This window comes from Buteo buteo, chromosome 15 (genome assembly GCF_964188355.1).
Source record: "Buteo buteo chromosome 15, bButBut1.hap1.1, whole genome shotgun sequence".
NCBI lineage: Eukaryota > Metazoa > Chordata > Aves > Accipitriformes > Accipitridae > Buteo > Buteo buteo.
The window spans coordinates 20,964,495-20,986,150 of NC_134185.1; the positions used below are offsets into that span (position 1 = coordinate 20,964,495).

A 21,656-nucleotide genomic window follows, 5' to 3' on the forward strand; every position below is an offset into this window, starting at 1 on the left:
GAGTAAACACACTGAAAAAAGGCAGCGCTCAGCCCAGGGGCAGGTTTGCAGCCCCGGGGGGAGAAGGGAGCCCCGACACCCGGCTCCGGCCGACCCTCCCTGCCCGCTGCCTGCCTGCGCAGGTCGGCACCCGCGGGGCTCTGGCTGCCCCCGATAGGCATCTCGCCGGGATAAGGCAGGACCAAAAGCAGAGCTGCAGCCTGCCAGCCGCCCCGCGATATGCCGTCCCCGGGAAATGATAGGCTCTGTGCCTGCCTGCACTGATTTATTTAATGGTTTAGAACAAATGCGCCCACTGTCTTGCCCAGCGCACGGGCTGTGTCTTTCTTGCCCTGCTTTTTAATTATGTGTTTTTTCTACCCCGGAATGGAAGTGAAGGCCATTGCTCTCATTCCAGCAGCATGGGCTGGACCTGGGGCCACAGCAGACCTTCTCAGCGGTCTTGAGAGATTTCCTTGGTCTTTCAGGCCTTCTGTTCCCCTTCCCCTGTCCTGCACCACCACCCTGCTAAAGAAACATGCTTTTTTTTTCTTGACTCACACCATGATCAGGACTCCACAACCTCTGATCCAAAGCCCAGCGAAATCAATAGGATTCCTCCCCTTAACTTTAAGTAGGCGCTGAATGACACCCTGTATTCTGTAGGCAAGAGAAGACGAACGACTGCTTTGAGACATCTTTCCCCCTCTCTGACCAAAAATTGCTGTAGGCCAGCTAACAGCTGATTTGTAGCACAGAAAACATGATCTTTATTAATAATATTTAAGCTGAAGGCTGCAATCAGAGACCCCAGCCGTAGGAACTTACAGAAAATACAACCCTGTCGTAGCAAGTCTGAGATAGCAGCTCTGCTGGCAATAAGACCCAAACCTCACTCCGTTTATACTCGGGGTTAGCGAGTGACCGTGAGCATTAAGGAGGGCGAGGGATTCCCCACGCCTCCTGCAGAGGTGGGCAGGGGAGTGCCATTAACCTTTCTGAGCAGCGAGGAGGGTCAGTCTCTGCCAGTTCCCAGCGACACATAAAATACAAGGTCTAAAATCCCCAGGAGCATGGGGAGCAGGGAGAAGGAAGGGAAAAGGATGGGGATAAAAGGAACGAAGCTCCCCCGTGGGCAGGGATGCAGCTTCCTGCACAAGCAGGCTGGTAGCCCCAGTAGCTCTACATAATCCCCACCTTTTTGGTCCAGTGAGCCGAATTAAGGAAGATGATTCAGGGAGCTAAAGAGATGGAATAAAAGGTGTGACAGGGAGAGGGGCAGGCGGCAAGGGAAGACGGGCAATGGGAACAGGGCAGATTTGGGAAAGACCATGGCTACCGACGGTGGGTGTTTGGTCTCCCAGAGCCAAGAGCGAGTTATATCCCCTTTCCCGCAGCACTCGCCTCGGGTACGCTAGAAATAGCAAGCAACTTCACCCCAGTGTCTCTAGTTTAGCATTTTCCTTCATACCAATACACGAGCATTATTTTAGGATGTGACACTTGACACGTCGTGAGCACAAGCCTGCCTTTCCTCAGAAGGAGACATGTTTTCTAATTTTTAACATCACTGTTAATATTATTCTTATTATTTCAAAAGAGAAGCAAAATGCATTTGTTAAAAAGAAGAATAATTAAAATCCCATTACAGCTCAAATTCTGTCATCTTCCTTCCCAGAACAAGCATTAAAATTTTTATTAATAAATGTGCAATTACTGGTGACCTCTGAATAATTTCTCCAACCCTAATTTCTCCTCACTGCAATACTGTGTTGTATTACTCTATTTTTACTCTTTGCTTTCCTTATTTGATGTGTTTACTGAAGTTATAATTTTCATATTAAGCATATTCTCATTGAAAAATTGCTTTTTCAAAAATGGCTTACAAAAATACCAATCTTTTCATTGACCGGGAATTTAAACAAGTAAAAAGTTAAGAAACTGTTAGCTGAAAATGCATTTTTTTAGCAGGCTACTTCTTAATAATGATTTAAAAAAATTTTAAAGTAAAAAAACCTAAAAAAAATTGTCAGCCATCCCCCCACCCAAACCTCTATAAAAGTGAAAAAAAAAAAAAGCAGGTTTGTATCCCTTGGAAAGAAAACCAGTTGTGAATCGTGGCTTTGCTTTATGAAACTGGCATTCATAACCAATTTAAATAAAATTCAGACAGTTTTTATAGAACGTTAAAGAATAAAGATATGCCTTGTTCCGAGGGAAGTGAAGTGCGGTGAAATAAAATTCATCGGATTTCCTTCCACATAAACTGGAAATAAAATTTCCAAAGTCATCCCCCAGAACTATAAATATTTTCTTCCCGGGGTCTGTGCAGGAGATGCAGATGACTCAGTCGGGCCCGTGGGGCGCCTTGGCAGCTACCTGGGAGGAGCCGTCCCTCGCACCGCATCTCGCCACGGCCGTACCTGCAGCACAGGTCAGGCCATAAAACTGGCTTTAGTCCCTGCTGCTCAGGTCCTTTTGCACCTCCGACCCTGGCTCTCGCTCATGCAGGTTGTTAATGAGAACGGGTTTTGTCAGGTCTGAAAAGATGCTTACGTAGACGAGTGTGACTTTCTGTAACGGTGCAGTTGGCTCACGTCTCCTCTTGCTGCATGCGTTGTCCTCCCCATTAAAAAGGAAAAAAGTCTGAAGGCTTTGACCCCTTTGAGAGCCAACATACAGCACTAAAAGAGTAGGATTTTGAAAATCGGGAGCCCGTGCTCTTTTTATTTCTCAGAGTTAAGATCCAGCCCGTGGGAAGGAGGGTTGAGAAGAGCCTGGCCACCATTCAGGGGAGGCTTGGGGGTGCTCCGGGATATTGAGTGTGTGGCCCCCTCTCTTTGGGAATCCCTAGGACTGTACAGGGCTTCCAGGAATGACATCCCCAAAAGTCAGATTAACACCACGCAGTTATCTGAAGGCACACCACAGAAGATCTGTCTGCAAGGAGCGCGTATCTCACTGCTCACTGCTGTCGGTAGCAGGCACCTTTTTTACATCTCAGCAGTGACATGTATTATATTGCTTTCGGGATGGGAAAAAAACCCCCAAAATATAAATCCTGCATTTTATTATGGAAGTTAATACCAATAATTACTTAAAATCTAATGAATTTCAGTCCTCACTTAATTGCTTTTGAGTAGTTCACTTAACTTATTAAAAAGAAGCAAGGACATATTCATTTAATGAGCAGCAGCAGCCTTGGCCTAGCATCTGCCTACATTCTCTTTTCAATTAATCAATTATAGTCCAATGGTGTGTAATTACACATTAAGAAAGTTATTGGATATCGCAGCATGGCTGTCCCAGGGGGCTCATGAATACACTAATATAACACACCTGTAATGACCTGTTCTCAGATCTGCAAATTGCTCCCATTTCTCTCTCTCTCTCATTGCTAAATGAAGATGAGAGCAATTACCATTAACTTTTTGAGTCACATCTAGTCAATGAGAGAGAAAAAAGATCCCTACCAGCATTCATAATAAATCTGCCTGTTGGTACTGAGTATTTTAACTGCACCAGGCATCGAGTTGGAAGGCAGTAAACGCGCGTCGGGATGGCGCAGGGTTGTGGGGATCCCGGGGCTGGTCTGGCCTGAGCACACGCTTCACCTGTAGACGAGAGAAACAGGCAAGCAGGAAAACCTCTTCGCATCACATCCAGGCATAATTTGCCTGGCTTGGTTCGAATCAAACCAAACTCTGGAACTGATCCCTATGCAGTGGCTCTAAGTCTTTGCATAGCAACTAAGCCGTGTTGCTGTTGTGTTGAGGTTTTTTTCGAACGCTAGAAAGAACAAAATTTACTATGTAATGGCAGAAAGGCGTTGGTTGTGCGAGAGGATAGTCGCCAATGCTCTCTTATTAATGCATAACAAATGAAACCAAGCACAGACTCTTAATCTGCATAATGAAGTCTGACAGATTCTAAATTGGTGATTTAGTCAACTAAAGGGTCCAAAAATGCTCTGTGGAAGTGAGCTTTTGATGGCTCCATAAGTCAAATGGGGGATGATATCTGTCAACATTTTTATAAATGTTGTCTTGCACAGTGTGATTTCAGTGTGCTGTTGTCTCTGGGAAGAAATGTCTTTTTCCCTACACAAACTTTTCTTGTTCATGCTTTCATTTGCAGACTGGGGTCTTTCTGGTGGGTGTAGGTGCAGATCAATGTGCAGCAATATCTTGAGCACAGCTCTTCTTTAGAAGCAGGGTCCATTTCATTCATCGTAATCTGAATTATTTCCATGCTGTACGCCTTGCGCCAAACTAGCATCAACAACTTCAGTGAAACCTTCATCATGCCGGAGGTTACTTCTGTTTTTAAGGAGCGTGCATGTCTCCTTGTGCTTGATATCCCTCAGGATAACACTCCTGTGGGATTCAGGTGGTCAGACATTGCTCTCAGTTGCACTCACAGTGAGGCAATGGATGTTTCAGTCTGAGCTTCAGCTGGGTCCACATTTCAGTCTGGTTTTCATCTGTGCCACATTTCTTCCCAGTTCCACAGCACCCTTTGGTTTAGGACACGGTTCGGTTCACGTGCCTAGCTGTAGCATCTCAGTATTTGGTATCTTGCCTGGACTCTCTCGCTAGGTCCCATTGTCAGTTAACAGAGGAAGGCAAGTACTTCTAGAGTGTGATTTACTCAAAATAATTAGGTGCTGATTTAGGATTGGTTAAACCACCTTTAGATGTGCCTATATCTGTTCATTAACTAGATAAATGCCTGCCATATGACACCTACATTTTTGATAGCTACAGCCATCAGTTGAACTGTGTGTTTCTGCATGTGTCTAACTTCAAGCTTGCACATAGAGCCGTTCAATTCAAGCAGAGGGACTGCTAGTATGCTTGAAGTTAGCTATCTGCTAACATTGTGTTTAGATATCTGGTCTCCAGCTTTGAAATGTGGATGCTGTCATTTAATTGCCTTTGCAAGCAATTTGAGATTGAGATTAAAATGTTAGAAGTGCAAAGTGATATCTATTATTTAATGTTGTGTTTTACTCCAAATAGCTAACAAGAGGACCCTTGGTATTTGCAGAGAAGTTCATTTATTATGAATTATTATATGACACAATAGGAGAAAACAGGTTCCAAGGTTTACTTTTAGGTATTTAAAAACAATTTGACTGCCCAGGCAATGCATAGTAACTGAAGCAAGCAGAGCAGTGAGTGTGGATCCTACAAAGTGATCAAAGTTTGCGTGTATACAGTGTTATCAAATTCTGCTCCATGCACAGTTTTGTTTATGCTCGGGACCAAAATTCAATTCTGTGCTTTTTTTTTTTAATCAGTGCCTGAATGATCAATTAAAAATGTTTTAAACAGAGAAAGGAACACAATTATAGTCTAGAGCTTTAATGTACAATAAAATATTTGGTTGTACAGGCTAGTTAAATATTGGTCCTAAAATACCCGTCAGTTGGCGCTTAAGTTAGTTTTTGTGTGTCTGATGGGGAGGAGGGTGGTATTTCACTGAGCTGCAAAAATTTGTTTCTCGCTGCAAAAATTTGTTTCTAGCTGTATTCTCCGCAAGAGGCTGTAACTCTTTGCATGTCACTTTCCTAATTGAGCAATAAACTCTGTATTGTACTAATACTTTTTATTATGAGGAATAAACATGCTTCTTCTAGACAGGCAGAGGAATAATTGACCACCTGTGGCCAGTCCTGAATGAACATTACTGCACGTGCCACTGAAATTAATGTCTCCTTAGTCAAGATGGGAAACAGTCATTTTCTGAGAGATTTTTTTGTGGTTAGGAAGCTAACACTCCTGATACATTTCCACTGTCTAACAACGTGGATTCCCAACTGCCAAGGGAAGAAGCGCTTGTTGCTCACTCAGTTACTGACCCGCTCTCTGTCTTTGGGATTCAAACAGCAGCTTCGTTTGTTAAACACATTAAGCGAAGGGCCAGATTCTGGCTCGAGCCAGGGATGCCTTTACATCACTCTGGCAATAGAAAGAAGTCTCAAAACGTGGTGGGTGTGCAATGCACGCTCGTGGCCCCTTTCTGCTGTCAGCACGGTGCAAAGGAGTCTCAGAGTGGATGAGGATCTGTCCCAAACATGGGTTTATGTAATGCCGGAAGATAGTGCTAGGACATTGTGCTCGTGTATCGCGTTACAGCTGGCCCGGCACCAAGTCATAAGGGCTGAAGGATGCTGGAAACTGAAATATTAAAGAGCTAAGAGATTGACTCAGTAGAGAGAAATGGTAAATGCTTCTCTTATCAGTTATTTTTCACTTTGTATTAATAAATCTCTGGGACCGTACCTCATGCGAATCGCCAGGTCCTTCAGGATCCAGTCTCTTCTTCAAACTGGAAGCACGGAGTGCCATGAGAAAAGCATGTGGGTGAGAGTCTGGGCGTGCACGCACCCGCAGCACGCGGTGCCCGTGCCAGAGCACGTGCCCGGGGGGAACGGCGTCCTCGGCCGGAGCACGCACACCCTTACGGGCACAGGGGTTGTGCAGGGCCTGGAAAATGTGTTCAGCCTTATCTTACGCATCTCCTATCTCTTCCTTTCGGAGAGATTGCAGGCGGCTCTGTTGAGCACGTGCTTTTCTCCCCAGCGGGTGTATCGCCACAGGGCTCTGTGCTGTCATCCTTCTTATTCACCACGCCACGTTCATTTAATGAGGGGTTATAGCTGATGTGCTTGCACAGTCCGGCAGTCCAGCTTTAGGTCCCTTTTTCCTCCAGCACAAACTAGGGCTGAAAGTCTCCCCACTGGCGAGCCCGGCTGCGGCCAGGATGAGTGCAAGCTGTCCAAAGTTCAAACAAGATTAGCTCGAGATCACCGCGGTCGGTGAAAGGAAATAACCAGGGGCTGCTGACATACTCCCCACATAAATGGAGATATTTGTCCGCTTTGGTTATCAAAATCCTTCCTTGGAGACCTCTCTGAAATCTCAGCTGCCCTAAGTCACCGCACAGCTGCAGTGACAGAAGTGGTGGCTCTTCTCTCCGATGCCACCCCGGAGAGATGTGTCCCTTGGGTGTCCCTGAGCTGCTGTCCCTCTGTGGCCCCCCCTGCGCTCAGCCAGGGGTTGGGGGCCGAGCGGACCGCAGCAGCCTGCTCGGGTGAGCTGCAGTACCTTGCTCGCGTTCTTGGAAAGCAAGCCGTGCTTGCCTCCGTCAAATTTACTATAATCCCACCGCTGTTTGCCTCCAGCTCAGCTGAGTCAGTGTGAGTGCTGGGAGGAGCCATCGTGTAGACGAATTTGGCCCAGTTTCCCCCCTGTGCTGCTAGAGAAACCTGCTGAAAGCAAATCTGATTAACACAGCGGAGAAAATAGCTCTGCTGTAAAATGTTGAGGATTGCCACTAGTGCAGGTACATTGCGTGCAGAAGGCAAAATGCCTTCTTGAATGTTTGTGGACGGATGGGCGCTGCGGTTCGTGGTCTCTGCAGGTTCCTAGGTGCTGAGCTAGCAAAATCCTGCGTGGCCTGGGGAACCTGCCTTTTATTTTCAGAGCCCCTTTTTGAGTGGCAGAGTGGCAGCACATCGATACCACGGTGCACCGCCACAGCAGGAGTGTTGCGGAGGTACCGCATCCCTGCTGTGCAAAGCCCTGGTCCTGCACCAAAATCCATCCGGATGAATGCAGGTACTTATGCTGGAGGTCCAAGCCGCTGTGGGCGTGGGGGCCTCCCAGTGCTCTCAGACTTAGAAAACTGCAAAGAGGCCAAATCCCAAATAGCCTGGACCTTGTTGATCCTCCAGGAACTCTGCGTAGTTGTGTCTTAGAAGAGGGATTTGGAGAGTGCCTGGATTGCAACACTCAGAGGGAACCAGAAATGTTTAGATTTCACGTGGTGTGTTTTCTCACTGCTGCTTGTTTCCTGGGTGGAATTTGCTCCTTTTCATAGCTGTAAACACAGCGCCCGACTGAGCTCTGGGAGGAGACTGACTCAAGGCAGGTCACCCTGAATTTGAGACAGATGCTCCATCTGAATATATATACAGTGAAAACCTAGAAGTGGAAAAGATTTGTTAGTTCCTCCAGCCAGTGCTTTGATTCTAAAGCATATCTGTAACGTGCTGTAGGCTGGGGGCAGGGGGGAGAGAAAATCGCTCACTTATCTGTTAATGGAGAAGCAGTGAGTATCACGATTTGGTCTGAGAGAAACCGCTCCGCTGTCTCGACAGGGTGTGCTCCCTTTTAGACAACCTGACTCTTCCGTGAAGGCGCTGAGGGCATTTTGAAGCTGTGCCTGGTGCCCCTGCCTGTAAGCGTGATAGAGAAAGAGAGCAAGTGAGAGGAGAAGAGAGAGAAAAGGGCACAGACTTTTGGTGAGGACGGGGAAGTGATTTCAGGTGTTTTCTGACACCGTGTGAACCTTGCCTGGTTAGTATCTTCCCAAGCACAATATACCCTGGAGGGTGGGGGAAACGGTAACGTGTAGAGATGGGATGGAGGGAGCGAAAACTACCTGCAGATGTGGCATCTGAAAAAATCCAGAGACAATGTGACTATTTTTAGCAAACGTGCAAACAGTGATAGATGCCACGGGGCTGCTGTCACTAAAATTTGGCTATAAGCAACATATTCATATTTAAACAAGTCAGCTTTGCACATTGAAATGAGCAAACACTGTCTCTGTGCTTGTTTGTTTGTTGTGCAGAAGCCATCAGCTTTCGCTCCTTATCCCTTCACCACGGTGGTGATGTGGAGTCATGATGATGGATCGGCTGTCTATCTAGTTTATCTGCAAGGCCACAAAACATTTATATCTTATACAGCATGATAGGCTGTTCTCATGCAACAGTGGAAAATAGGAAATTGGGGCTGCCCTTGCAAAAGTACCATCTCCTGCACAACATTGCCATTCTGGTAAGCTCGGTTGGCACAGTTTGTACAGCTAAGCACATCCACTGTGAAACCTAACACTGGGATGCGCATGAATAAAATCACACAAAATCAGGAGAGGAGCGAGCATCAGAGAAGCTTTTGAACACAGGGGGCAAACCAGCAAGGATGGAGTTCCTGCGGTTTCTCTCCTGCTTAGAGGGAGCCTGTGTCACCTCTGGTAAAAGGCCTCTGGCTTACACCAGCATTATACTTGGCCAATTATCTAATTTAGGTATCTCATATGTATTTAGGTCTTGAAAAGGTCAACAGCAGAGCATGGCTGGGCAGGGTTTTTTGAAGCTGTAGGACTGGAAGCTTTGCTTCTAGCATCATTAGAAAATAATTGCTTGTGAATGTCCAGAGATTTGAATCTGCATGTTGGAGCTCTGAAAAGGAGGGCAGGAAGGTTTAAAACATTATTGAAACAGCTGCTGCTAACGTTACACTCGCTGCAGACGCCGAGCAGGGAGCAAGCGGAGCGCACCGGGGGGCTCGGCTGCTGCACCTCACCTGCCTCGGTACCCTTGCGCTGGGAGCCCACCTCCGCGGGCTGCTCCTCGTGGGACTGTCCCCAGCACAAACACGCTCCTCCATCCAGGGTTCACGCAAGCTGGTGCGTGTTTATCGAAAGCTGCAGTGAGGCAGGGATTGTCCCCGTGGCACTCCAGCTGAGCTGTTTTCATCGAACTATATCTGCTATTCTTCCGTTTTAAATTATTTTTGTCCTTGGTTTTTGGTTTTCCGCTCCCTGCAACTTTTTCCTTAGGTGTCTGTTCCCCTTCTGAATATCTGTCTTCCTCTATTACTGTCTTTCCTTTCTCTCGGTTTAACCATCATCTTCCCCAGGTCCATGATAAATCGCTTAACGTATTTTTGATGTCCCCACTTGTTTTCAAAGTTCCTGTAGTGTCTGGCTCCTCAGTGCTGTTAGCTGTGGAAAGTCCCCTTCCCTAAATGTTGTAAGGCCCAGATGTTACTAAATGTGATTTTTACCATCTAAAAACCTGTCAGTTACCTGCCGCTGCTCACAGCTTGATTTCTCAGTATGACCGAACTGGGTGGCTTGTGACTCTGAACACAAGCCCTGAGCTTCTTACAAGGAAGATTGCCTCGATGCCTGGAATTAGACCAGTCCTTAATGAGGCGTCTGTTCCTCCTCAGCTCTGTTACAGATATTCCCTGTGACCCTGGCCAAGTCACTTTATCTTTCTTTGTCTCTGCTCACCATTCAGAAAACGGGCATAATTGCACTTCTGAAGCTCATGTGGAACTGCAGCGATGAATTCCTCCTGCTTGCGTTGCCTTTACCTCATCCCTTTTGTCTGCACGACTGCCAGCTGCGATAAAAAGCCATGGAATCAGAGTAGCCGTGGTCAGTGCAAAGCTTATGCTCCGAGCGCTGGCCCAGCCGCTCGCCATATCCTAATAACACTGATGGCAGAGAATCAGCTTTATTACCATTTGCATAGCAGTTCTGTGGGCTTTGAGGAGCCTCCTATGCTATCTGTGGATAGTGAACGGAGAAGTTTCCAAGGCAGGGTGCTCAGGAGTACACAGTGGTTATTGCAGGAGAAAGAGTTAACATGCCTTCCTTTGAGGGCTTGCTCCACGGAGTCGTTAGAGAATGTGGGGCCTTGGGAGCACCAGGAGGAGAGGGAGGGAGGCAAGGCAATTGCTCCATTTGTAAAACCCGTCTCTGGTTTTCATCCCTCTTTCCCTCACCCTCCCCACTTCAGTTCTGTGACAATAATGAAATGCTTCTGAATGCTAATGTCATTTAATTATTGTGATGTTGCAAATGAAGGTGCCCACACACAAATTCAATATGGATGTAATTATTAGAGGTGGAATGCCAATTAAGCACACACCAAAAGCAAGTGGTGTATTTTTGATTTGTCATCTGATTTATTATCATTTACCTCATGTGCCTCAGACAGCATCGCTTGAGTCAGGAGTAGAGAACCAGCCCTTTGTACATAAAGCTTGTTCTTAAATCTATGCTTCATAAGAAAACGGCAACTGACATAAAACATTTGTTATTAAAGTACAGCCAGGAGTGTAGTTTTGAAGCATTCTCCATCTCAGGTAAGGAACACAAGGGAAGTATGACTTTAGGTAGGCCGATGCACATCTCCAAAAAAAGCACCGAATACAATACCATTCACATACATAACATATGTCAAAAAGCCTTCAGTGAAAATCCAAATTATGCAGGGAGGAAAACCCAGCCTGCAACCAGTTTAAATGTGTTGGCCAAGTCAGCTAAGAAGTTCTGCAGGCTTGTGTTTCGGTAGCTAGGGGCGCATTGTCTGCCTACCAGCTAATTACTGGGGGTTTCAATGTTTAGGTATCTCCTAGCATTGCATTTTTTAATTCTAGTCAGTCAGCGTTGCCTTTTGGGGTGAGGAGCACAATGCTGGCGGAGCATCCTGCCTGCCTTGTTGTGCAGCCTGGGCACATTTATAATATTCTGCTGCTCTCTCAACCTGTAAAGAGGCCTTCTCTGAATACTGTGCACTGCTCACCATGCAAGCAGCTCATTATCCCAGGCATTTCAGGACTAATTTATAGGACATTTGGTTAATTTGCATAAGCCATCCAGTACACAGAAGATGTCTCCACAATACAGTAATATGCCAAAATCAGGATTTATGTGAAAACATGAATACTGGGGGGGGGGACACACACATTTTTAAGAAGCTGTCATTAGCACCGATCTCTAAACGAATACCTCTGATAAAAAGTCACAGAATCCTGCCTCTCCACCTACTGTATGTGAAGCTCCCATATAATTTTCTGCTTTGAATCTTGCTCGTCTTTTTATTAAGATGGGTTTTGATCCTTAAACAGCCTTGAAATATGAATACTTGGCGCTGTTGGCTTTGTCTAAAAAGGAAACAAAATCCCCCAAACTGAATCCAAATCGAGGGCTGCACGTTCAGCTATCACTGCGAGGAGCCTCGCGCGTCCGCTGTTCTGATTATTACCTTGACACCAGAAACAGGAGGGCCTGTAATCCTTGAAACAGCTGACATCTGAAGCGCTGATTCTTCCTGTGCTTTGAGTTAGTCGGTCCTTGATCTCCGTGCCTGGCATGCAAGCCTGGCTTTCACTGAAACCTGACCTTGTGGTCCCTTCTTCTGCAGCCCTGTTTGTCTTCTGCTGTTCGGAAATGTGCGGCTTCTGTCCTCAGGACTCTGAATTAGAGCTGCATGGGTCAAAGGAGCAAACAGGAGAGTTGTCATTATTGGATCCAATGCCTGCACTTGATTTAGGTGTCCTTGTTTTTTTTCTTTTTTAATAACAATTACAAAATAAGAACGTTGCAAGATGTTTTTTAAGCGAACCTTTCCCCTGCAAGGTGACGCTGGCTTTCCGTGTAGGCTTCACCTACAGGTACAGATGGGTTTGCTCCCTTCCTTGCAAAGCCAGCCTGGGATTTGAAAGTTAAGTTGGTTTCTTTCTTCTCTCACTAATACGTCTTCTGCGATCATGAGGCCTCTGAAGAGCACATTAAGTCCATATTTACCCCTGTGCAATCTAATTAACTTCCAGAATAACTGTGCAGGTGTAACTGAGATCTCAGTTTGAAGGCAGCTTTGCTCCACTTATTATAATTGAAGGAACTGTTTGGCCAGCAGCATTTCTATTAGTAGTAATGCTGTTTGAAAAGGAAATAACTTAGCTGGACTTTCAGATTGAATTTGTAGGAATGCCAGCTAGAATTGCGTAAGTGAATGCATATATATCTGCTTACTTGTAAATAGAAGCTAACTTGAGCTGGAAATCACATGTACAATAAACATGTAATCCTGATGCCATTGCTACAAATTCATTTCCCAGGGCAGAGCTACGGTTTCAAGAGCCTGTTTCAGTGCTTTATTGTTTTGAAGGTTTGAGCAGTGTTGGTTGTTTGCTTTGGTGCACCATGTGTAGTTCCAGTTAGGTGAAACCTGCTGGGTATTTAATGGCTTGTTCAGCTTGAACCAGAAGCAAATAGAGGGAAATAATGTGTTGTAGGAAGAGAAGTACTCCAGATAAAGATTTATTTTTTTTTTTGCTGTTCTAGATTCTGTTACTCTATTATATCTGTTATTCTAGGCTTTGAAATTAGTATTTTCAGCTGCAGGAATTTGTGGGATTTTTTAATCAAACTGTACTACAGGTTACATGGAACTGACAGCATTAGCTTGAACATAATGAATATGTTCAATATGAACAATGCATGCAGTTTTTTGGTTTACTCTTTTCCAACTTGAATCACTTGTTACTATTCTAAGATGTTAGAAGCACATTTTTTTCCTCTGGGGATTTACAGTTTCTCTTAGTGTTTTGATTACTTGTGAATAATTTGATAGAAAAACCCCTTACACATGTGCCTGTGATGTACAGCATCTAGCTTGGATTTAGTTTTTGACTGATCCCTAATAGCTGAAGTTACTGTATACAGCAAAAAACATTTGTAATGCTGTCAGACAGGAAAAATCTCTCTTCTGTAACTTGACGCAAATTTGTTATGTGTATAGCTCCATGAAGTTCAATAGATGTAAATACAGATTAATTATTTAAAAAGTAATAGGAAAGAATGAGCTTCCAAACATGTAGTGTTTAATTATTTAAAACCTGTAATGGAATTTCAACCCTCGTGCATACCTCAGATCTCTCGTTGTGCTTGGACAAGTGCCTGAGGTTAACTGGCATGTCCCTACCTCTCAGTCATCTCCCCTCCTATATCACAGGGTGATAAATGTGCCTGGTAGATGTGAAGAACAGTCAATATTCTCAGTCACGTCTACTAGTAAATATGCTATACTTAACTCTGTCTTCCTTTTCCCCATTACTATATTGCGTCCTGCAATAAGCCATTCCATACAACATTTAATGTAACAAGACGTATATGAGTGTGCAAGTGTGTGCACATCTGTACCTAGTCACAGGCAACCAAATCCTAAAGTTAGGGCTTTAGGGCAAAGTCCCTCATGATTCCTGATCCCACAGAGCAGAAAAAGCCCCATACCACTGTTGCAGTTTGGTCGTCTGATGGTGGTGGTTCGCACCCGCTGTATGTGATTGATTGCACTGGATGTTGTACACACGTGTAGGACAACCTGATTCCCATTTCAAAAAACTCATGCTCTAAGTAAGCTAGTCAGATAAGGGGAAGCCTTCTCCCCATTTCAAAAGGAGGATCAAAGATACAGACTCAAAATAAAGAACGTACAAGCCCCCCAGCTTTAGAGACCTGCCTGAGCTTGGCCTCCCTTCATTCCCTCTGCAACGGATGGAGGGAGAGCAGTGCTGCTGACACCAGTTCAGACCCTTAGCTAGGTTCCTGCCATGATCCACCCTCCTGAGACGCCTACCTCTGTCCACAAACCTGAGCCAGGCAATCAAAGTAAACACCTAAAATCAGGCTGTCTGGATTATTTCACTGCCTACCCTTCCCCTTGTCCAGAGTTACTCAGGAATTTTGTGTTTGCGGGGAACGACTAATGCCAATCTGGCAAGTCCCATCTCAGCACCCTAGCTACATAGCCTTCCTTCTTCTACTGCTGTAAGTCACTGGATGAGGAGCACTTGAGCCAGGGTGGGTGTTAAAATAAATTTAAAGAAAAGCCCTTAAAAGAGAAGCAAACACTTCAGTGCATTGAACAAATACACAGTTAGGAGCCTTTGTATGTGATGGCTACTGGTCTTCATTTGGCAGCCAGATCTCAGCTGGTTTGAGGAGGAATATTTCCAGTGCTGCTGTACCCTGTGAAATTGTTGTCAGAGGCAGTTCTGTGGAAAGACCTAGGGAAGGAAGAGGGCTGGAGAAAGCAAGACAGAGTTAGTCCTTTTTTAGGAGGAGTCTAAAGAGCATAGCACTCTTGAGAGCCTTGCTTGTGATACACTTGCAGGGTGATGGTTTAAATACATTGATTTCTTTTGTCCTGGGGTGCAGCTTCCGCATAGCTGCTTCGTTGCACATGTCATGCAATGAGAAAATCATCTGCATGATCTTGTGAGTATGAAAGGGTTTGCCATGATGCATTTACATAATAAAATCTACGCAGTCACAGTGTGCATCATACATACAGGCAAGGAATGAGTGCCATCTACAGTAACACAATGCATTACTAAAGGGTCCTCTGTAATTGTGTTCTTTACCGAATAGCGTGTCTGATGCCTTCTGCTGTAATGTACCCTCCTTGGTGAGAAATTAATACTTTGTGCCAAATTCAACTCTCAGTTACATGGTTCAAATTGGAAAAACAACACTGGCTTCAGTGGAGTTATCCCAGATTCATCCAGGGGTTACTAAGAATAGATTTGATTTATGTAAATAGCCGGGTGTCAGGTACGCTCCAGTGCTAAACGCTTTCTAAGCAGAGGGTTAAGTAAGACATATTATCTCTTTTCATTTGAGTAGAAAAGACCTAGTGGGACTTTTTTTCCACATCCATACCCTACCTAGAAAGAGGTAGGTGTAAACCACCAAGGAAGAAGGTGCCTTTTCCATTACTTGAGAAGTAGCAAACATTTCAGGCCTGACAAAAGCATCGTAGGAGGCAGCAGCGTACGTGAAGGGCTGGCCCTCCCCACCTCAGGCTTCAGTCACTGGTAAAGCTGGTTGCTGCCCACCACCCTCACAGCCGGCGGGTCCTGTTGGAGGAAGCCTGGCTTCACGGCAGGAATGTTCTTAGTAAAACAAGAGGGACATTAGCAGAAGAAGACAAGGAAGTTTTCACACACATTAGTTCACCGTATGTTGGGCTCTAGGCTGCAGTTTCAGACCTTTATAACTCCTCATTTATTATTTTTAAGGCTAAAATCCTGGAAAACAGTGGTTTAAGATAGCTAGGGACCATAATAGCCATGGTAAATCTTACCTACCAGAGACAGAGTCTTTTTTTTCTTTTTTTCTCTTGTTTCTTGTTTGTTTCCTGTTTGTTTGTTTTTCTTTCTTCTCTCTTTTCTATTTTTCCTTTTTCTCCTCTCCTCTCCTTTCCTCTCCTCTCTTCTCTTCTTCTCTTCTCCTCTCGCTGTCTGGAGAATGTGCAGACTGTTGCATTCCCCATCTCTTCTTTTCCCTGGCCCTTATTTCAGTCTTACCTGCTTCATATGGGAGTGCCCAAGAGTGAGTCTAACAGTTGCTCAGAACAAGCCTCTCTCCAGTGGTGATTTTGTGCTAATAGAAGGGGGAAGGGGAGCTGGGTCTGTACCAACTGGCTCTGGGTTTCAGCCAGGATCAGTGCCTCGCAGCAAGAGAAACTAGATGCAAGCAGAATGCTTCCTCTGTGCGCGGCCGAGCAATTTCCCTTGCTTGGCTTCGTATTCTCCAGCCCCCAATTCCAGAGGAAATGGGAAAATGAATTCCACTCTCCATGCCCAATCTGCAAGAGATGTGACACGTCTTGGTCCTGGGCTGAAACCGATGTGACACACTGTTCCTTGATCCAGGCAGATTTTGGATCTTGCCCAGGGCTGTTCTAATCAAATGTGGTTTCCAGAGAGTGGGCTGCTCTTTAAACTGAACGTATTCTGGGACGTGGGGTGGTGTGTACCATTACCAGCAGTGAAACAAGCAATTCTCAAAGTGTGAATCACATGCAGTCAAATCTGGAACAGTTTTGACTCCCTTCAAAGCTCTCTACACTAAAGCCCAGCAATGCTCCTCTTGGAAAGTTTGGAATTTTTCTTCAACCATTTTTACTAACGGTCAAGTCAATCTTTCCCTAATCAAGTCAATCTTCCTCTAACATTATTTTTCCAAGTGAGCAGCTGATGCAGTCGCTCAAGGATTTTGTTTGGGAAAGGTGGGGAAATGTGTGCAAGGGATCTGCCTCAGGTAGACTGTGAGACCCAGCCAGTTCTGCTGCAGCCCACGCTATGGCGCATATAGCATAATGGGTCCTGGCCTGTAAATATTATTGCATGATATTGCATGTAATAATAAAGACTAAAGATCACTGACCTATATAGATAGGTGGAAAAACCCCATATATATATAGCCAAATTTATATATGTATGTATATAAAAAAAAATATATTTCAGAGCACCCAGAGACTTCTATTCTGTAAGCCTTTTGCTTGTACAAGCATAAATCAGAAAAGCAACACAAAAATCTGTGAGAGTTAAGCCACTGTAAAATGGCATAGGTGAGATAAAGAATTGGACTTAGAAGCCTTCATTACAGATAAATAAAGATTTCTCAGGGTTTCAGATTGCATTCCTACTTGCTATTCTATGGACTAATGATATTTCAAATCTGGATTACAGTAATATTCTCTAGACCCAGTAATATTACATTTAAGTCTGAGTGTTTTAATGGCTGTTCAGTGGTGATTTTGGTCCAGGGGAAGTGGTATTGGCCTCCAGCAATGCCTTAGGCTAAAAGCATCATGTGTTAGCAAAAAACATTAACCTGCCCCTCAAACCTCCTCATTATTACATTTATAGTCCTGTCAACCAACCTATGAACCACTGGAAACATAATGGAGGGGGTTTTATTGTTATTTTTATATTCTCTTGAATATTAAAAGGAAAATATATTGGAGAAAAAATACATATAAGATATTACTAGAAATAAATTCTAGACAGATGAGCCACATGGGTTATTTTCCATCTCACAATGTTACTTTGCTATATGACTAGAATAAAGTTTTGTTCGGAAAAAAAGGGTGAACATGTTTATTCAGGTATTGAAGAAAAAAGTGAATTAACTAGAGAATATAAATCTTCATCTGACTTCTGAAGTTATCTGCAGATGTGGTAGCGTGAGGTTGTCAAGGGTAAAGATTTCTCACTTGGGGAGATTTTGGTGACTCAATAAGTGAGAGACTGTTTGAGGCTAGTAAAGTGCCCCTTTCCTCTTTTGCCTTTAAGTTTTCCTGTACTTAACAGCATCTGTAATTCTCAAAAGAATTTGATAGAAACATTTACAGTGTTAATTGCTCTCAATTTCCCTTTCTTTTCCTGACTGCTGGGGCCAGATGCAGGGAGTGCTTCGAAGCCTCCTGTATGCAGGCTTTCTTTCCTCAGGGCACCAGTTGACAGCTGCTCTGCGGAGGAAAGCTCGGTCCTGTTCTCCTGTCCCTGCAGCCCCTGCATAGGAGTGAGGAGCTGCTGGCATGGCAGTGGTGCTGGCCCTCTCATCTGTCCCCTGAAGAGGGGCTGGCAGTGGTCCTCAGACCAGGTCCCTGCAGTTTGGGCCCCCCAGGGGTGGAGAAGCTGCTCTGCTGCTTGTGGAGCATGGGGAAATGTAAACTGTGCAGAAGGTTCTCCAAGGACGTGGAGGTAAATGTCCGTATGAGGAAAGATGCATTTCCACTCTCTGAGGCAGAGGAAGGAGGGGGATATCCTAGCGCGACCTTCCCCTGCAGCCCCAAAGAGATGGCAGGCACTGGACACTGCGAGGAGGTACTTCTAAGCCCCAGAAATGGTTTTCCAGCTGCTAGCTTTGTTTTCTTTCTTTAGCCTTCCCAAATATTCAAAGCCGACAGTTCTTGTCCTGTTCTCAAGGTGTTTACAGTGCTTCTCACTACGGACACTTTGCACAGCTTTAGTGGCAGCAGTTTGAGGAGGTACGTTCGTGTCATCTTTAGGGAGCAGCTCTCACTGTGGCACTAACAGCTTGAGGATCATCAAGCAAAACCTGCCGTCGTGGAAAGGCACATGCTGTAGTTCTCCAAGACTCCCAGCTTCATCTACTCGATGTACTTCTTGCTTCTGGCTGCTCGGTTTTTCCCCAGATCACTTCAGGACCAGGAGAAGTTTGAGAATGCACATCACGGGAAGTCTTGGCCTGGAAATCAGGTGTCAGAACTCAAGGTGATCAGTGCCCCTATAACCCGAACCTGCTTGCCTGATCAGCAAATATGACTGTGCCACTGGTCTGCCAAGCCGGCTTCTCCCACTGCCACCCACGAGCTAAGGGCCACGAGGAGCACGGCGCAGACACTCGGCTGACTCCACACAGCCCTACCCTTGAACTGGGCTCACCAAGAAGGAGGCTACAGACACACCTGGATGGTCTCCTGTCAGACCGGGTTAAATCAGGAAGAGGAACTGCCTCTTGGCCTTTTTGTGTGGGCACACCACCATGCAAATGCTGGGCTACTGCTTGCAGATCTGTGGCAGCCATGATGCCACACGATGAGCTCGAGGCTTGATTTAGAGTTGAACTTGGGACTCGATGGCTTCAGCAAGGGTTTGCTCTGCCCCCCAGTCTCTCGCACGATGTAGTTATGCTCAAAGGCCCATCAGCTTGAGTGGGATGAGGTTTCTCAGGGCCTGCGTCTTCTGCATCATCTTAATTTTATTCAGGACTTATGTCACTGCTGGAGTGGTGGCCTTAGCCAGTACTGAAACAGCAGTGCAGATGTGCCCTGTAATCGGCTCTTGTCTGGTACGAGTGTAAAAACCCCACATTAAGGATTTTAAACTTTAAATGCTGTTATTGTCCCATTCTGTGTTATTTCAGCCAGGAAGGTTTCTGGGGAGAACACCTTTCCTTTTGGCAAGGCCCACCTCACACTACATTCAGTTTCCCTGAAGTTTCACCCACCATATTGTGGGCTTCACCAGCAGTTTCAGATCCAAAGTTCCCCCTGTGGTTTCAAAGCCTCAGACTGAAGTTGAAAACACGGAGCTCAGCTGTTTGTATGCAAAATCAAACATGTAGCCACTCTGATGAAACAACACCCAACCTGGATTTCCACCGGGCATTAGCATAACTTACATTCGTTGCTTTTGGCTGGGAACATTAAAAAGCCCCCCAGCACAAAGGAACACAAGGGCTTTGAAAAGGCTATGTTTTAAATACCACAGATGAGAATTGCAATTATTTAAAAAATGAAATCAATTTATCATTAGCCGTTAATTACCAAATAGCTCTATTTTCTCCTTATGCTTCATGTAGCTTAGACCTTTGCGTAATTAGGATGAATAATGGAGACAGAGTGGGTCTTGCATTTAAATGACATAAAGTCAGTATTCGCTCCTCAGAAAACTGCGGTACAGATTTTCAGGAGGACAGGACGTTTAGGAGGGTTACATCAGGGAAAGGAAAAGCAAATAAGCAGGCAAGCTTTGGTTTCTTTTAAACAAAGAGAAACTAATCACAGGACAGTTTTAAGTTGTAGACAACTGCAGTGTTCTGTTTTGTCAACTGTTTTTGCACAAAGCTCCAAACGTTGTAAAAATCTGTTTTCCTTCACACCTAGCATTGCTATGAGCTATATTGTAACCACATTCACAGTGTGTTAGAGCCTGCCTCGGGGTTCCTTCGCAGCAGGTTTCAGCTGGAATGATTTTTTTTTGAAATTTTTTATAATAATCACTCCATTCAAGTGGAACAATTCTTATGAAAAATTATCACGAGCCATCGTGGACAGAAAACCCCTGCCACAATAAACATGCTGAATGCCTTGCAATAAGCACACTGAAGGTGGTTACCGAGGCTGGATAACTGCTTAGAGCCACACTTTGGATTATGCCTGTTACTGGTATTGTTTAACATTTGGTAGCGAATGAGCATCAATTCCCAGCCACGACAGCTGAGGCAGGGTCTTGGTTACAGTTGTCTTGAACGTAGATGCTGTGAACTGCCCTCCCCTTTGGGGACAGTCTGCATCCCTGCCAGGGACCCCCAGACCAAAGCCCCCTGCCCCATGGGCTAGCATGGTGCTGGACACGCAGACCCCTGCGTACCCTGCTCAGGCACTGGCCATGCCTCGGGCTACCCAGTCCCTCTTGAGAGGAAGCCTGAGCAGGTCCAGGGTGGGCATTTTGGAGGAGGATCGGGTAGGGAAATGCAGGGCACCTTGGTCAGCAACAGCAGGTTGTGCAGCTTCTGGCAAGGCTGTGCCCACTCCATCGTTTGGCGCAGGGTGCTGGCAGCTGAATGCCTTCTGTGATAACTCAGCTGGGAAGAAAGCACAACAGCATTAGGATAAGCAAAAAAGCCTTTAAATTACGTATTTCAATGCCATTATGCTGATTATCGCCAGCCTCTCAAAGGAGTTTGTCATTTGCCGTTGTCTCTGGGTGGAACATGTTCCCCTCCTCTTCCTTGCTCTGACTCCGTGCATCTGAGCAGAGCGTGGCCATGTCCTTCTGCAGATCTTCACCTTCCCAATCGGCATGGCAGGGTGCCTACCTTGCATTTCTTAATATTCATCCTTTTCTGAGTCAGAAAATGCTAAAAGGGAACTCCAGTGCCTTGGAACGGTCTTTATGTCAAACAAATCACCGTGTGTTTGTGTGCTAACAGCTGAGTGCACCTTCCCAGCCTGGCGGGAGCTTTGCTTCCCCAGGGGCAACTCCACGGGGGGACCCTCAGGCGGTGAAGAGTTGGTACAGACCTCCAAGTTGACGTTTGCAGGAGGGATCAGTCTAACCCAGAGCCCTACTGGGGCTACGGCTTGTCTGTGCTCACACACATTGATGTACAGCTCCTGCCCCAAAGTTTCTCCATGCTTGGTCACGCAGCAGGATGCAGAGAGGGGGCCACGGGGGCGGATTTAGCACTGCGGGCAGGATCTACGAGGGGATTTGTTTAGATGTTACCATTACCTTTTAGGTGACCTGCTCCAAAGAGGAGCCTTGGTGGTGGATAAATGGAGGAAGGCAGGGAGGGAGCAGGCAGCCACATTGCCCAACAAGCTGGGGGAACTGGCAAGAACAGCTGAGAGAGGTTTCACACTCCTTTGCCTTTTGAAGATAGTTGGGCACATCGTCCTTCAGGACACACAGATCTGGGTTTCTTTCCTTCTGGTACACTGAATTTTCCCCTGCTGTCCTGCCGGGAGTGCTTCACAGCCG

General features: G+C 45.6%; 1 protein-coding gene and 1 long non-coding RNA gene across 3 annotated transcripts in view; one reads left to right on the top strand and one right to left on the bottom strand.

The window, feature by feature from the left end:
* SOBP (sine oculis binding protein homolog) overlaps positions 1–21,656 on the top strand; it is a 118,942-nt gene that overhangs the window by 72,415 nt on the left and 24,871 nt on the right. The window lies entirely within an intron of this gene.
* LOC142039786 (uncharacterized) lies at positions 3,834–16,000 on the bottom strand. Its single transcript, XR_012653058.1, has 4 exons — positions 15,726–16,000; positions 11,837–12,057; positions 8,077–8,224; positions 3,834–7,970 (listed from the first exon to the last, which is right to left on the bottom strand). It is a non-coding gene; the product is annotated as an uncharacterized LOC142039786 (long non-coding RNA).